We start from the raw sequence: 19,824 nt of genomic DNA on the forward strand, positions 1-19,824 counted from the left end.
AGAAAATATTCAAAGCTATTTCCATCAATCTTATTTTTCTTAAGTCTCTTTTCTTTTTGAGATTCATTATTCCAATAGCACTCACCATCTTCATCCAGAATTCTGAATTTCCATAAAACTCATCTTCTAAAAATTTAAAAAAAGTTGTAAAACTATAAAATTTTTAGAGGATTTTTTAGATTAAAAAGACCAAAAGATTGAGTTTTTGTTACTTAAAATTCAAAAAAAAAAAATACTGTAGCGTGATTAACTTTTAACATTATCTTAATAACATTGTTTCTTACCCATCACATTTTAAATAGCGATAATTCTTTATTTACTTTAAATAGTTTATGATTCTTTACTTGAGTTCAATAATTTCATAAGTTATAGTATAAAATAAGACTTATTGTAATATCCATCTTGTAAAAAAATTGTAAAACTCTACTCTAAAGAATTTGAGAGAGAGTGCAGAAGTGAAAACAAAGTGTGAATTAGGAGGAAGAGAGTGACTGGCTGTGAGGGTGCAGAGGTGTTCAGACCTTTCCTTCTGAGAGGTAAGCAATTTTTTGTCATTGTTCTAATGATGTTTCCCTCTTAAGTTGTTCACTTCTCCCCTACTCCCTTTCTAAAATAGAAACAAATCAAGCTCAACTAGGCTCTGTTTCTGCTGCACCTTCGAATAGTGCAGGTATGTTAGCCTTCCTTTCCCTTTTTTGATTTCGATTCTTAAATTTATTATGCTTTTAAGGTTCATTTAGGTTCTTATATGGGTCTAGCTTCATTTAATCCAAACTTTAGTGACAAATCTATTTCTAGAAATCATTGGTTTGACAAAAACAAATTGTAACCCACTGTTGACAGTGCAGCCAACCCGTCTTTGTTCTCTAATCATCTGAAGTTGATTTGTTCCCACCTGCAGATTGTTTTTGAATTTGTCAGAAAAGTAGGACCTATAGTAATATATTTTATGCATGCAATGGTGTTTTATAGAAGCATTATGAATAAAGTTAGTTTTTAAATATGACATCTATTGTGGTTTTAAGATTGAATTAATGTGTGTGTGCACGTCATGTGTTCATTTGGTTTAAAATCTATAAATTGGATGGATTTTTATGTATACTTGCATTTAATAAAATGTTTATTAAAGGATGGTAAGATGGAAAAACATAAACGAGATGGGAAGGTACCGGTTTGAAAAAGAAAATATATATATATATATCTCTCTCCTTGCGGATTAATTTTCTGCAAAGAGCAAAATTATTAAAAAAAGAAATTTAAAATAAATTAAATTTAGAAAATTAACGAAACATACCAGTTTTAAAATAATTAAAAAAATCAATCAAGAAAAATAGAATAAAGTAAATAAAAGAAGTAAATTATCAAAACAAAATTTAAAAAGAATATATAATAATAAAAATAAATAAAAGAAATAAATTATCAAAATGAAATAAAATAAATAAAGCTGTAGAAAAAAAAATTAATTAAGGGAATTATGGATAAAAGATGGACTCTAGATGAATAATTAAGAAAGAATATAAAGAACTAATCAAAATTTAATAACTAAAATATTTTATAAATACGTTTATTAAGTACTCAGGAGGGAAATTATTGTTATGATTATTGTCACTACTTACTGTTTACCGATAGGAACCCTACTATTTGATTGGGTGGATACTGAACTGTTTACCGTTTACCATTTACTGATATAATGTAATTCCCCTTTCTTAAAGGTAGTAGTGTCCTCCTGCCTTCTTGGTATCGGTTTAGGCATCTGCATGCAGTAAGGTTATAATTATTAAAATAATAAAATTTTATAGTAAAACTTCAAATATAATAGATAGTATATTTAAAAAAGAAAATTTTGTTTGATAGATAAACTTGACGTTGTTGCTCTCGAGCATCGAAATGTCACAATTACATTTTTCACATACTGCATAAAATAATTAATCCTACACATTTATTCTCTTCTCACATTGAAATTGTTCTTCAATAATTAGTTAGTCCTCTTGATTGATGCAAAGAAGAAGTATTGTGGAAAGTTAGTTACCTTCTCCATGTATTTTATATTGTTATCATTATCAACTTATGTTTTTATATTACACTATACTTTGAGTAGGATGTTAAAGAGTATTTCAAAATTTTTATTTACAATTAGATCATGTTTCTAAGGTTAATTACTAACCAATTTTTATATACTGGTATATAAAAACATGATTTAAAGTAGAGATATTACATTAAAATAACTAATCACATTATTGTAAAATACAATCGATATTTTTGTGCTACGTGACTTTTTACATTAAGTGTGATGATAAACTTCTATCATTATCTCTATAGAATTGTCTTTTTTCACTTTAAAAAAAATAAATGACGAATAAGTTCTTTAGCCCATGGATTAAAATTCAAAAGTTAATTTTAATATAGTTGGCGACCAAAGAATTAATCAAATATTTGTTTTTAATTAATTATATATATATATATTAAGTAAGATATTACATGAATATAATAAAATTGCATCTCAAATAGTGATAGATTCTTCATTTAAGTTCAAGATTTCAAAAAATATAACCACTTTGCAAATAGCCATCGATTCTTCATTTAATTCAAAGATTTTTAAATTGTAGTGTCATAAAACCTATATTTTCTATGGCCTATATAAAATACTCAACCGTATGCAATTTATCCCTCCATCATAATTTAATTATTCTTCAATTAAACTCAGTCTTCTTAACTGCTGCAACAAAAAGGTATAGTCAAAATTTGGTTTTCCGAAGCCTACATAACATCTGAAGTTATTTATTATTGATTAAACTCAAAGGTACGCACTTAACCTCCACTCGTTCGAGAAAGAAAAAAAAAACAAGTTTCTTTCCATTCTTCTTAATCTTCAGGCACAAATACAAAATCTAAATATTCGATGTTAATATTTTCTATAGTCTAAATCTCACGTCATAAGGTTCAAAGGAGGAAGCTTTGGAAAAGATCTGTACTAGCAAAATCATACGGGACCCAAGACCATGTTGCACTTGTTTCCACTCGGTAAGGCTTCACTTGTGCCATCTATACCAACATCCTTTTCCATTATAGATGTGTTTTTATTGGACGGTTTTCTTTATGATAAATTACTAACTAAATAGACTAAATTAAAATTATTACTGCAGCTGAATGGCTTCAATTTTCTTCACACATCTCATTAGAAGCTTCATTAGAAGAACGGACTTGATATGTTTGTTTCTAATCCATACAAAATTAAGTTTAGCAAGATATCAGGTTATAAGTTTGCTGAACATGAAATAGAGCTGGTGAAGTTTTTTCTGAGGAAAACAATTAAATTAGGCATATGGTTCTTATAACTCCTAAGGAAAATGCTATTAAAATTGATCGTAATGTTACATATTACTATTGCAAGCTTTTCTTTTATTTGAGAGCATTGAGACAAGCTCGAATATCTATTTATGAGCCTTCCAATAATATTGATCATCTGTTGATTTATATTTGATGTATAATTGTGCATTTATAATTTTTTTAATGAACTATGATAACTGAATCCAATACACTTTGCTTAAATATATTAGATTGAAAAATAATAAGATATATTACTACAATATTAGTCTTCCCATAAATTTTTTTTTTAAAGAGTGATAAGATGTTATATAATAGAGATAGTTTTTAGTGATAGCTAAGACTTTATAGCAACTTTAATAGAAATTTGAGAAATTCTTCTGTTTATTTTACCATTTATATAGGATACACTAATTTTTTAGGATGTGAGGATCTTTGAACATGCACCATTCTTTGGTGGTGGCGTACTACAAATTTATTTAATAATTTTATATTTTATATCTCAAAAAGAATATAAGTACCTCATTTTTCTAGAACCCAAGAATTTTGCATATTAGGAAAAACATCAAATTCTTTAATAAACTATTATTTTTTAGGAAATAATACTTGCATATATTTAAAAGAAAGTTAATAGCATATCACTAGTTTCTACTAAATCAAATTCTTTATTTCATTTAGGGATTTTAGTAAACTTTTCTTCAATAATAGGATTATGATAAATCAAAAAATAAATTCAAGGATACCTCACACTTCTTTTAAATATACTTTATATGTACATATTTTACAAATATAAATATGATTATATAAACAATATGTAGCATTATTGTTAGAGAATTTTTGAGATAGAAAAAGAATATACATACATATATATATATCCTCTATTATCCTTTAATTCTTCTCTCACTAATTCCAAAGAGTTTTCTTTCTCTTCTCTAAAACCCAAATTCCAAACACAAATTTTCAAGTCTAATCATCACCCATCATAGAACAAGAAACAGTTTTGATAAGATCGTCCAATGCAAGGCAACCACAGAATCTGAACAAACTTCAACTAGTTAAAGAGCCTTGTCATCCACCACCTCCATGCCTAGAGCCTCTACAGATGCTGCCACCAGCACAATAAAGATTTGTGTACTACACGGTGGAAGATGGCATGTGCATCCATATTCTAATTGAAAGTCGGTATCAAACTCGGGCCATTAATTAAAAAACATGATCATGCAGTCTAGATTTTATGTATAGTTGACATAAATTCTGAAAGATGAAACTTCTAATCTACATAATCATTAAGCCAAACTGATGATTATGGGAGATTAAGGTTGTGCATTCTACGTATAATAAATGCAGGTGCGGCATTGATAATCCCTAAAACGACTCTTGTAGCAACAAAAGCAGACACAAGAGGTGCATTCTATATTTTGGATCTCTTACTTAACATAACATATAGTGGATTTGCACATGAATATATACATATACAACCAAAATAATAATAAACATTTATCTCTCATAAGGCCAGTCCACGCACCTCCACCTTTTATTAGCCAACGCATCATGGTACACCCTCTAATCCCTTGTAGTGCGGAGGTAGAAGCGTCGGTTCTTTTTACGCCTTAGGCTGGTAATGAATTCACCTAGATGGAACTGTTACTTTCTGCCAACGATAATCTATTGTTTAGTTCTACAGCAACTTTTAGTATTTAATTTTTTACTTCTATACAAATAGGAGATCTTGTAGGTATTTCTTTTACCCATAAAAGTCGTGGCACAAATTAAAAATTGAATGATTTTTTAGTTCTAAACAAATAGGAGATCTTGTAGGTATTCCTTCTACCTATAAAAGTCATCTGACAAATGATAGATACTCAAACAAGTAAACTATGTCACAAAGTTATAAAAATAATCAGCATCTTAATAGAAGTTTATTTTATCATAAGAATTTACGTTTTGCAATAGTACACATTGAATTGCTAATTGCATCTCTACGCCACCATCCCACCTACTTAATATTAATTGATAATTTCATCTTTTATATATATATATACATACATATTTATGTGTATCCATTTATACATAATGTGAGAAAAAAAATTGAAGCTAAAAATTGAGGTAAAAATAAAGAGACAACACAATGTGAGGAAAAAAAAAGCTAACTATGAGCTAAGATGAAGAGAGAACAAATTGACTACTTGAATAGAAAAGCTTCCAAGGAAATTGAATTTTTCATTTTTCAGCTCTAATAGACCATGTGGTAGAATAATTTTTTTATGTATAATTATCTTTCAAAATTCGTACGAGGTCAGTAATAAGTTAAGACTACCTCCAAAAACTTACAAATGTATCACATTAATTAAACTTACAAGATCAGTAATAAGTTAAGTTAATATTACAAAGTAAAGTTTGTACGAGTATACAATAATTTAAAAAGCTCAAAATGTGCTAAATATTGTGACCATATAAACCTTTAGTTTACATTTTAAAATATTTTCATTATTGACTTCTATTTTTTATATAACACTATGAAGAATGTTATAATGCATTTTAGAACTTTCATTAACAATTAGATCACATTTTTTATGTTAAATTTTAACCAATTTTTATATATTAATATATAAATATATGATTTAAACTAAAATCATGCATTAAAATAACTAATCACATTATTGTAAAGTAAAGTAGATTTTTCAAAATAAACAAACAATTGTATCACATTAATTAATAAAAATCACACAATAAATGAAGAGAAACAATGGAAATTTGAGGATGAAGTAAAAAATTTAGCATGTTGATCAAGCATTCATATTTAACAAGAAAAAAAGAATTAATGAGCATATTTTTCATGAAGTCAAGACTTTTGAATGTTAGAAAAAAATCTAATTGTTTAATAAACTATTGTTTCTCAGAAAATAACAAATACATTTGAAGACAAAAAAAATCAAGTTGCATATTGAAAATTTATACCAAATTAGAATCTTGATATCTTACAAGGATTTTGATGAACTTCTCTTATACAATAATATTATGACAAAATCAAAAAAATAAATTCAACTTTACCACAAACTTTTTTTATGTACAACATATATGTACATGAAAAATGTGAAACATTTATAACTTTAAATTTAAAAAATTAGCTAATTTTTATTATACATTTTTTCTTATTATATCATTAATTTGAAAGAAAAAATTATTAAGTGATTGTGATACTTTAAGTTTTGTTTCTATAATTTTTTTAAAAAATTTTATGGTATCTTACTTGTATGGTCGACAAATATTTTTATATTCTGAAGTACTTAACACTTAATTATCTAATTTTAATCAATTATCAAGGTAATAACTATACATAAAAATGTATGTATAGTATGGTAAAGAAATGTGAAGAGGGTAGATTTAGTTAACTGTTATCATTAAATTGGTCTTCTAAATGCAAAAATTATGAAATTAAAAAATAGTTAGCGAAAAATATTCAAAGCTATTCCATCTATCTCCTTTTTCTCTTTCACTTTTCCTTTTGAGCTTCATTGTTCCAATAGCACTCACCATCTTCATCAAGAATTTCCAATTCCCATAAAATTTATCTTCTAAAACTTGAAAAAAATTGTAAAACTATATAAATTATTAGAGGAATTTTTAGATTAAAAATACCTAAATGTAAGTTTTTGTTGCTTATAATTCAAAAAAATATATTGCAGGGTGATAAACTTTTAACATATCTCAACAAATTATTTCTTACTTTTCAAAGAAAATGGCTAATAAGTTATTCTACACCAAGATTAAATTCAAATGTAAATTTTATTTGAAGTGACTCATTTTGTACTATAATGGCAGCCGTAAAACTAATAAAATCAATGTTTATAAGCAATTTATATAATTTAAAAAAAATATCTAATAAGTATAATAAAAATTTTATTAACAATTAGATCTTGTTTCTAAGGTTAATTACTAACAAATCTTTATATATTGATATATAAATATGTGATTTAAAGTAGAGATATATCATTAATAACTAATCATATTATTTTAAAGTGTAGTTGACGTTTTTGTGTAATGCGGCTTTTACTTTACGTGTGGTGATAAACTTCTATCATTATCTCAATAAAATTGTCTTTTTTAACTTTTAAAAAAAGAAATGACGAATAAGTTTTTTAGGGCATGGATTAAAATTCAAAATTTACTTTTAATATAGTTAGTCACCATAAATTTGATTAAATTATGTTTTTAGTTATTTCATATATATTAAGTAAGATGTCATATAAATATAATAAAATCGCGTCTCAAATAGTGATTGATTATTCATTTAAGTTAAAGATTTCAAAAAATGAAACCCCTTTCTAAATAGTCATAGATTCTTTATTTAATTTTAAAGATTTTATAAGTAATACTATAATAAAATTTGTAATTTCCATGGCCTATATAAAATAATCAATCGTATGTAATGTTATCCTCCCATCACAATTCAATTTTTCTTTAATTAAACTTAGTCTTCTTGAGTGGTGAAACAAAGAGGTATAGCAAAAAGTTTGTTTTTTAAAGTCTACATATGTAACACCCAAGTATTTTAATTTTATTCTTATTATTTTAATTTTCCTTTTTTTTTGTATTTGAATTTTTTAGATTTTTATTTAATTTAATTTAATTTAATTTAATGAAAATAAAAATAATAATAATGATAAAATTGGGTAAAAATATTATTTAGATTTAATTGAAATTGATTTTGGAAAAAAAGGGTGAAAATTTAGATTATGGAGGTATTTTTGAAAAGAAAATCAGAAATCGGAGGTCAAAACGCAATTTAGAAAAGTTGTGCCATGTCAGTACCCACATCAGCAGCCCCGGCAAACCAGGACACGCTGCGTGGCAAGGAAACACTGACCAGGGGACGGGCCACGTGGGCGATCCGCGTGCGCGCGATCGGACGGCTCAGATCTATTCCCACGCGCATGGACGGCCCAGATTCACGCGTACAGACGACCCAGATTCAATCAGGCACAGACGGCCCATATTGCATCGGATGGATGGCCCAGATTTAATCCCAATTAAATCACGATCGGACGGTCCAGATTTGATCTTGATGGACGGTTGAGATTAAAAGGCAAAGGGTATAAAAAACTCCACCCACACCTGACCACAAAACCCTAGCCGCCAGTGCCTCGTCGGAGAAGAAGAACCAAACGCCGGAGGAGCCGGCCACCGCCCCCCGCTGCTGCATCGGGAAAGTTTTCGATCGCCGATCGAGGTAAATTTTATCCCCCTGGCTCGTTTTTCGATGCTAAGTTCGCCTATGGCCAAACCGGAGCTAAACCACCAGCTAAACGGCCGAAAAACCCAACCGAAGTCTAGCGGCACCGTCGCGCCCCCTCCTTTGTTTTTGCCTCTGATGAGGCCCTTCCCGGCCTCCGTTCAATGCAAATTTTATACCACTATGATCACCGTTCTTTTCTCTACAAGTTAATCGGAGCCAAACATCAAAACGCGACTCACGCCGGAGGATATTTATGTCAAATAATTGAAAAAATCAAATAAATCATGAAATGCATAGATATTTTATGTCATGCTTCGCGAAGTCATTACAAACTTCCATCTCTAAGGGCAGATACAGATTTTCAACTGCCCAAGTGGAATGACTAGATCAGATACATATACAAAAATTTGCTTAGGCCCACTTTCAACTGGCCAAACCATGGTACGATCTATGACCACAGTCGTACCAACTATAGTGGTCTTAACAGATATCTATAGTCATGACATTATTTAGTAATGTGTGACCCCCTACAGATAGTGCGATACCACTCTCATCAGATAGCATACTATCATCTACTAGGAGCAGTCTTCTTACTTCTTTCTAGACAAGATAAGGGAGGGGGAAATAGATAACTTGAAGGGTAAGGGGAACAGATACCCCTCAGAGATAAAAATCCTAATGAGACACTTGATGTAATATGCATGTCGATACAAATACATTTCGGACCATACGGGCTTCATTCCACTTTTTTCTTTTTCTTTTTCTTTTCTTTTTAATTTTTTTATTACGGACTACATATTACATATATTACATGTAGATTCATCAAGTGTCAGTAATTCACATAGCATGCTTGAAAATTAGAACAATTCGACTCATTTGAACATAGAGGCATGCAAAACAGACAAAATAACAATCATATTAAATTTGCTTATCTAAAAATACTCCTTAAAATTTCAAAAGTAATACTAGATTCTTTACCAAAACCTTGGTGCTTTCTCCTTCACTATTTTCTTTTCTTTCTCTTCTTCTCTCACTAATTTACTATCTCTCTCTCTCTAAACCTTTGAGAAATAGGATAATTGGAAGTGTAGAAAGAACAGACGCAGAAGGAAAATTTCTAGAATTTCAAAACCATTGAATTCGTGTCAAGTGGTGAAATCTGGTGAAGAAAGAGGAGAAAAGATTTATGGCACCAACAATAAGGGAGAAAAATTTCCTCCACCTACGGTGGTGGCGCGCCAACTAAGGCAACAGATGGAATGTGCGTGCGTGCGTGCGGATGGGACGTGCACGTTGTACGCACGCCTTGCAGCCACTGTATGCCCATGCGCGCGTGCTCAGTGCCCAACACTTGCACAGACAAACTGTTTTCACGCGGGACTTTTCCCGCAAGCAGATTTTCTCCTGTTTCTGCATTTTCTAATTTTTTTTAAAATTTTCCCTTTGAAATAAAATATTTTAAAATAAAATAAAAATAATAGAATAAATAAAAATAAAAATAGATCAAAATCACAAATCTAAAAAAAATGTTAAACAGTGTAAACCAATTAAAATTTAAAGCGATCAAAAGCCCAAATAAACAGAGTTTCCAAAGAATTTTAGTACAGTGATAGGCGAGGTGTTATATATAGTAGTATATTTTATACATACAATGGTGTTTTATATATGCATTATGAATAAATTTAGTTTTCAAATATGATGTCTGTTGTGGTTTTAGGATTGAATGAATGTGTGTGTGTGTGTAATGCGTCCATTTGGTTTAAAATCTGCAAATTGGATGAATTTTTGTGTATACTTGCATTTGATAAATTGTTTATTGAAGGATGGTAGGATGGAAAAACATAAACGAGCAGGGAAGGTATAAGGTTGGAAAAGAAATATATATAGATCTCCTTGCGAGTTAGTTTTCTGCAAAGAGCAAAATTGGAAACAAAAATAAATTTAAAATAAATTAAATCTAGAAAATGAATGAAATATATCAGTTTTAAAATAATTATAAAAAAAATCAATCAAGGTAGAATAAAGTAAATAAAAGAAGTAAATTATCAAAACTAAATTAAAAAATATATATAAAATAATAAAAATAACTAAAACAAATAAATAATCAAAATGAAATAAAATAAATAAACCTCTATAAACAAAAGTTAATTGAGGGAATTATGGATAAAAGATGGAGTCTAGATGAATAATTAAGAAAGAATAAAAAAACTAATCAGAAATTTAATAACTAAAATATTTAGTAAATATGTCTATTTGGTACTCAGGAGAGGTATTATTGAAATTACTGTTATGATTGTTGTCACTACTTACTGTTTACTGATAGGAACCCTACTCTTAGATTGGGTGGATACTAAACTCTTTACCGTTTACTGATATAACTATAATTCTCCTTTCTTAAAGGTAGTGGTGTCCTCACTGCCTCCTTGGTATTGATTTAGGTGTCTGCATGCAGTAGGGTTATAATTATTAAAATAATAAAATTTTATAATAAAACTTTAAATATAGGTTCAAACTTACGTGTGTGCACATTTATTCTCTTCTCACATTGTAATTGTTCTTCAACAATTAGTTAATCCCCTTGATTGATGCAAATAAGAAGTATCGTGTCAAGTTGGTTACCTTCTCTATGTATTTTACATTGTTATTGTTATTGAATTATAATTTTATATTACACTAGACTTTGATTAGGATGTTAAAGGGTATTTCAAAATTTTCATTACTAATTAGATCAAGTTTTTGAGGTCAATTACTAACCAATCTTTATATATTGTTATATAAATATGTGATTTAAAGTAGAGATAATGCATTAAAATAACTAATCAGATTATTGTAAAATACAGTCGACATTTTTGTGTAACGTGGCTTTTTACCTTATGCAAGGTGATCAACTTCTATTATTATCTCAACAATTCTGATCATCTATTGATTTATATTTGACATATAATTGTCTATTTAATATTTTTTTAACAAATTATGATAAATGAATCCAATACGCTTAGTTTGAGCATATAAGATTGAATTATTAATGAGATATATTACTTCAATGTTAGTCGTCCCATCAAAAGAAATTTTTTTTCTTAAAGAGTGATAAGATGTTATATAATAGAGATAGTTTTTAGTGGTAGTTAAGACTTTATAGTCACTTCAATAAAACTTCGAGAAAATTTCTTCTGCCTGTTTTACCATTTATATAAGATATGCTAATTTTTTAAGGCTGAGACGATATTTGACCATGCACCATTCTTTGGTGGTGGCTTACTACGAATCTATTTAATAGCTTTATATTTTATCTCTAAAAAGAAAGCCAATAGCATATCACTAGTTTTTAAAAAATCAGATTCTTTATTTCTTTTAGGAATTTTATTAAAATTCTCTTAAATAATAGGATTATGATCAACCAAAAAATAAATTCAAGGATATCTTAGATTTCTTTTAAATCTAATATATATGTACATTTTTTACAAATATAAATATGCTTACTTAAACAATATGTAGCATTATTGTTAGAGAATTTTTGAGGTAGAAAAAGAATATACATATATACATATATATCCTCTATTGTCTTCTAGTTCTTCTTTTATTAATTCTAAATAGTTTTTTTTCTTCTCTAAAACCCAAATTCCAAACACAAATTTTAAAGTCTAATCATCACCCATCATATAGCAACAAACACTTTTGATAAGAGCTTCCAATGCATGGGCACCACAAAACCTGAACAAAGGACGACTAGTTAGAGAGTCTTGTCGTCCACCACCTCCACGCTCAGAGCCTCTGCAGATGCTACGGGTGGAAGATGGTACGTGCATCAAGATTCTAATTGAAAGTAGTGATCAAGCTCGGCCCATTAATAAAAAAACATGATCATGCGGTCTGGATTTTACCTAGAGTGGACATAAAGTCAGAAAGATGAAACTTTCAATTTGCTTAATCATTAAGCTAGAATGATGATTGGAGATTAAGGCTATGCATTTGGCATATAATAAATGCAAGTGCCACTCACAGTCCCTAAAGCGACTCTTGTAGCAACAAAAGCAGGCACAAAAGGTGCATTATATGTTTTTAACCTCTTGTACAGCCTCTACAACTTCTTCAACTTGACCTTTTTTCATCAGCATCACAGTCTATCTTTTAGAAACACATATATACGCTTTACTCAGTATAACATGTAGTGGATTTCCACATGAATATATACATGCACAATAAAAATAATGATAAAGGTTTACCTCTCATAAGGCCAGTTGGTGCACCTCCACCTTTTAATACAGTTAGCGGCCATGTAATTAATCTAATCAATGTTTTTAATTACTTTATATATATTAAGTAAGATATCATACAAATATAATAAAATCGCATCTCAAATAGTTTTGGATTCTTTATTTAAGTTCAAGATTTCAAAAAATTAAACCACTTTCAAAAAAGCCATAGATTTTTCGTTTAAGTTCAAAGACTTTTTAAGTTATAGTATAATAAAATCCATTTTTTCCACGGCCTATATAAAATACTCAACCGTATGTCATTTATCCTCCCATAACAATTCAATTATTCTTTAATTAAATCAGTGTTCTTGATTGATGCAACAAAAAGGTAGAGTAAAAAGTTTGTTTTGCAAAGACTACATAACCTATCAAGTTATTTATTATAATAAAGCTCAAAGTTATGCACTTAATCTCCATTCATTCGAAGAAAAAAAAAAAGTTTCTTTCTATTTTTCTTAATCTTCAGGCAGAAATATAATATCTAGATATTGGATGTTAATATTTTCTACAGTGTAAATCTCAGGTCATAAAGTTTAAATGAGGAAGCTTTAAAGAAGATCTGTACTAGTAAAATCTTATGGGTCCCAAGACCATGTTGCACTCATTTCCACTCGGTAAGGATTCCCATATGCCATCAATACCAACATCCTTTTTCATTGTAGATGTGTTTTTCTTGGATAATTTTCGAGATTGATAAATTACTAATGATATGGATACATTTAAAGTTATTAATCCAGCTAAATGGCTTCAAACACATCTCATTAGGAGCTTCACTAGAAGAACGAACTTGATATGTTTGTTCCTGATCCATACAAGATTAAGACCAACAAGATATTAGGTTACAAGTTTAATGATGATGAAGTAGAGCTAGTGAAGTTTTTTATGAGGAAAGCAATTAACTTGGGAATTTGATTCTTGTAACTCTTAAGAAAAAAGCTCTTAAAATTGATCACAATGTTGTATATTATTATTGCAAGCTTTCCTATTCCTCGAGAGTATTGAAACAAACTCAAATATCTGTGTATGAGCCTTCCAACAATATTGATCATCCGTTGATTTAAATTTGACATATGATTGTCCATTTACTATTTTTTAATGAATTATGATAAATGAATCCAATACGCTTGGTTTAAGCATATAAGATTTAATTATTAATGAGATATATTATTTCAATATTAGTCGTTCCATCAAAAGAAAGATTTTTTTAAAGAGTGGTAAGATGTTATATAACAATGATAGTTAAGACTTTATAACCACTTCAATAAAACTTCTTCTACTTGTTTTACCATTTATATAGGATATACTAATATTTTAGGCTCAGACAATCTTTGATCATGTATCATTCTTTTGTGGTGGCTTAGTACCAATCTATTTAATTATTTTATCTTTTATCTCTCAAAAAAATTTAAGTATCTCATTTTTGTAGAACCCAAGAATTTTGAGTATTAGAAAAAACATCCAATTCTTTAACAAACCATTATTTTTTAGAAAATAATATCCGCATATATTTAAAAGTAAACTAATAGCGTGTCACTAGTTTTTACTAATTAGATTCTTTCTTTCATTTAGGAATTTTAGTAAAATTCTCTTAAATAATAGAATTATGGTAAATCAAAACATAAATTGAAGGATGACTCATATTTCTTTTATATATACTTTATTTGTACATTCTTTTACAAATATGGATATGCTTACTTAAATAACATGTAGCATTATTGTTAGAGAATTTTTGAGGTAGAAAAAGAATATACATATATACATATATATATATATCCTCTATTGTCTTTTACTTTTTCTCTCATTAATTCCAATGAGTTTTTTTTCTCTTCTCCAAAACCCAGATTCCAAAAACAAATTTTTAAGTCTAATCATCACCCATCATACAGTAGCAAACACTTTTGATGAGAGCTTTTAATGCATGCCCACCACAGAACCTGAATAAATGACGACTAGTTAGAGAGTCTAGTCATCCACAACCTCCACACTCAGAGCCTCTGCAGATGCTGCCGCCAACACTGTAGGGATTTGTGCACTATGCGGTGGAAGATGGCACGCGTATCTAGATTCCAATTGAAAGTGGTGATCAAGCTCGGGTCGTTAATCAAAAAACAAGATCATACAGTCTGGATTTTAATTGTAGTTGACATAAAGTTTTAAAGATGAAACTTCCAATCTACTTAATCATTAAGATAGAGTGATGATTAGGGTAGATTAGAGCTTTGCATTCTGCATATAATAAATGGAAGTGCACACTCGCAGTCCGTAAAGCGACTCTTGTAGCAACAAAAGCAATCACTAGAGGTGCATTATGCATTTTTTACCTCTTGTACGCCATTTGCAACTTTTACAACTTGCCCTTTCTTTATCAGCATCACAGTTTATCTTTTAAAAACATATATATGCACTTTACTCAGTATAATGTATAGTGGATTTCCATATGAATATATACATACACAACTAAAATAATGATAAAGATTTACCTCTCATAAGGCTAGTTGGGGCACCTCCACCTTCGATTAGCCAAAACATCATGGTAAAGCCTGTAATCCCTAGTAGTTCGGAGGTAGAAGTGTCAGTTCTTTTTACATCTTGTGCAGGGAATGAAGTCACCCCAATGGAACTGCTGCTTTTCACGAATGAGTCTCGATCTATTGTTTAGGTTTACAGCAAACTTGTAGTATTTGATTTTGTAATTATATACAAATAGGAGATCATGTAGGCATTCATTATGTCCATAAAAGTTGCGAGAAAAATGAAAATTTGAATTATTTTTTTAGATAGTTTTCTTTATGATAAATAACTAACTATATGAATAAAATTAAAATTATTATTACAGCTGAATGGCTTCAATTTCCTTCACACATCACACTAGGAGCTTCGCTAGAAGAACGAATTTGATATGTTTTTCCTGATCTTGCAAGATAATAGGTTACAAGTTTGAGGAGCATGAAATTGTGCATTTACTATTTCTTTAATGAACTATGATAAATGAATTCAATATGCATAGTTTAAGCATATTAGATTGAATTACTAATGAGATATATTACTACAATGTTAGTAGTCCAATCAAAAGAAAGACTTTTTCCTAAAAATAGTGATAAGATGTTGTATAACAGAGATTTTGAGAAATTTTCTTCCAATTGTTTTACAAGTTATATATGATATACCAATTTTTTAGGCTGAGATGATCTTTGTCTATGTACTATTCTTTAGTGGTGGCTTACTACCAATCTATTTAATCATTTTATTTTTTATCCTTAAAATTTTTTTAATGATCTCGTTTTTTGTTGAACCCAAAAATTTTGAGTATTAAGAAAAATATCCAATTCTTTAATAAACGTTTTTTTTTTAAGAAAATAATATATGTATATATTTAAAGAAAGCCAATAGTGTATCACTAGTTTCTACTAAATCAGATTATTTATTTCATTTAGGAATTTCAGAAAAATTCTCTTAAATAATAGAATTATGATAAATAAAAAAAATAAATTTAAAGATACCTCGTAGTTCTTTTAAATATACTTTACATGTATTATTTTACAATTATAAATATGCATACTTAAACAAGATGTAGCATTATTGTTAGAGAATTTTTGAAATAAAAAAAATATATATATATGCATATTTATATATATCCTCTATTATCCTTTAGTTATTCTCTCATTAATTCCAAAGAGTTTTCTTTCTTTTCTCCAAAACCCAAATTCAAAACTCAAACTTTCAAGTCTAATCATCACCCATCATACAACAACATATAATTTTGATAAGAGCATCCAATGTATGGCCACCAAAGAACCTGAACAAATGACGACTAGTTAGAGAGCCTTATAGTCCACCACCTCCATGCCCAGAGCCTTTGTAGATGTATGTACTGTGCGGTCGAAGATGGCTCGTGCATCCAGATTCCAATTAAAAGTGGTGATCAAGCTCAGGCCGTTAATAAAAAAATATGATCATGCAGTCTGGAGTATACGTATAGTCGACATAATGTTTGAAAGATGACACTTCTAATATGCGTAATCGTTAAGCTAGAGTGATGATTAGGGGAGATTAGGGCTGTGCATTCTGTATATAATAAATGCAGGTATGACACTAACTGTCCCTAAAGAAACTCTTATAGAAATCAAAAGAGACACAAGAAGTGCATTATACATTTTGGATCTCTTGTACACCATTTGTAAGTTTTGTGACTTGCCCGTTCTTAATCAACATCACAGTTTATCTTTTAGAAACATATATATACACATTACTTTACATAACATGTAGTGAATTTGCACATAAATGTACAAGTATACAACCAAAATAATGATAAAGATTTACATCTCATAATACCAATAAGGGAACCTCCACCTTTTATTAGCCAAAACATCATGATAGAGCTTGTAATCCCTAGTAGTGTGGAGGCATAATCATTGGTCCTTTTTACACCTTGTGCAGGTCATGAACTTGTCCTAATGGAATTGCTGCTTTCCACCAATGAGCCTTGATTCTTTGTTTAGGTTTACAACAAGCTTGTAGTATTTAATTTTCTACTTATATACAAATAGGAAATCTTGTAGGTTTTCCTTCTTCCCATAAAGTCGTGGGAATAAATGAAAAATTGAATGATCTTTTACTTCTATACAAATAGGAGATCTTATATGTATTCTTTCTTTGTACCTATAAAAGTCATGTGAAAAATGACAGATACTTAAACAAATAAACAAAGTAACAATGTTATAAAAGTAATAAATATCGTAAAATAGTTTATTTTATCACAAGACTTTACATTTTGGAATAGTACACATTTTATTGATAACTACAATTCTATGCCACCAATCCTTCTTACTTAATATTAATTTTTAATTTTATCTTTGATTACTTATTGAACATAACTTGTTTGAGAGTTGCTTATTCAAAAACAAAATTAATTAATTTTTTCTTATTTTTGGGTGAATATTAATACTCAGAAAGAGCTCCTCTACAATTTGTCCAGAATAGTATGCTTTAAATGAATAAATCAAATTATCTATTATGTGATGAGTAAGATGGAGTATAAAACGCACCCACTTTCAAAAATAGTTGGAGTAAAAGTGTGAGATTGAGGTTAAAATGGACTTACTTTCAAAAGTAGTTGGAGTAAAAGTGTGAGATGGAGCATAAAACGCACTCAGAATGAAAGAAAAAAAGAACATGAATAATAATCTACTCCTCTAGTCAAATGGCTACGAGTAGTGTTAGTAGCCATTTAAAACTTGTGACCAACTGAGTAACCAGGTGCATTCATCACAGATGTTTACCCTTGCGTTAAAAGGTTAGTGCATTTTAAGCAAGCAAAGTGCTCAAGCTTTTCTGTTTTTGGCATGAACCAACTGCATGAATCCTTTTATCTGGACAGGTTTGGTGGCTGTTCTACTAGGTATTGGCTATTCTACTCAATGAAATTTTTGTCTGCTAAATTTGCAAAACTCTCTCATGACATGTTTGGATGTTGTCAAAGTGGTTATTCATTGGTATGGTTCCATGAAACTCAAGCCTATAAAGTACTAGTTGATGGTTATTCTTGCAGCTTGAGGGTTGAGCTGTAACATGTGGGTTATGATGAAATGATTTGGAGTAAGTGAGTTGAAGGTGAAAAAATGGTGATTGATGGAGTGTATTGTGTAGTGCTTGAGGGCAAGCACAAGATAAGTGTGGGAGAGTTTGATAGTGCCTAAAAATGACATCATTATGACCTACTTTTGAGTTTAACTATGGTATGTTATCTAATCCGAGTTATTTTTTATGTTTTGTTGTAGTACGTACAAGATATAAGGAAGAAATGAGGAAATATAGCATGAAAAGAGGAAGAGTTCATGAAAAGATTCATAAGCCCAGAAACAAGCCTTGGGCAATGCTAAGAGTCGTGCACAGTAATAGATTTAAATTAAAACGTGTGTTTTTTAAATTTGTAAAAAAAAATATTATTCAAGCCAAGATCTGGGGCTGAAAATCAAGGAAAAAATATTCTAGAAGGCTTGGGATAAGCCAAAAGTCAAGGAAAAGGATTTTAATCAACAAAAGAAGAAAACCCTAGCTCCTTTTCTACAAAGAGGGTGGCTATCAAAGTAGAATCATTATCTCTCTACTTCTCGGCACTACACATAGCAACTTCTGTTGCATCAGTAATTTTTTCTTCATCTTTATTATTTTTCTACTCTCTAAGAAATTATTTGTGTTAAAAAGCCCATAATGAGTGGTTGATTTATTTATTTTTCCTAGTTGATAGATCTAGAAAACTGCAACAATGTATTTGTGAGATCTAATCGAATTAATTTGAGTCCAACTTTAGAGCTGCTATTTATTTACTTCCTGCTCTTATATATTTTTGTTGTTTTGAATCTGTTTGAATAGGGCCCAACATATAAGAAGAGAAATCACAAGCAGCTAGCCGAATCCCTTAAATTCGTAACTGTCCAAGTGATTCCAGCACCAAGTAGTGATTAGTATCGCATTGAGGTGGTAAGTAGTCTAGATGACCGGTTCATGCCGATGAATCAAGCAACTTGAGTCACGTCCTTCTAGCTCTCAAGGTTGTTGACAAGTTAAATCCTTTGTATGTTCCTAGGACTGCTTGGCAGCGAATAACCAACTATAAAACTTTGCTTGGTTGGTTTAGGAATAAAGAAGGATTGGTTGTTGGAACATTTTCGACAACTATAACTGATTTGCGTTATTTTTGGTAAAACGAACTCTTACATCTATGATCAATTTTATTACTGGAGCAAGCTATTTCGTTGACTAAGAGTTCTTTTTATAATTATTTGAGTTTCTAATTTGCAGCCAAGAGTTTGTTTAATATATATTTTGCGTATTGGATTCTACAAAACCCCCCCTTGTATGCTTTTTACTTATTAGTCAAGAAAGATAATTGCTTTCCAATTCCTATTGGATTCGATCCTTCTTACAATTACTACGATATTGTTTTATTGGTTAATTAGGAATTTATTTTTGGTCGATTCGTCACTCATAAAAAATTTTAACATTACC

Source organism: Carica papaya, chromosome 5 (assembly GCF_054855325.1).
Source record: "Carica papaya isolate Zhongbai chromosome 5, ASM5485532v1, whole genome shotgun sequence".
In the NCBI taxonomy this organism is placed as follows: domain Eukaryota; kingdom Viridiplantae; phylum Streptophyta; class Magnoliopsida; order Brassicales; family Caricaceae; genus Carica; species Carica papaya.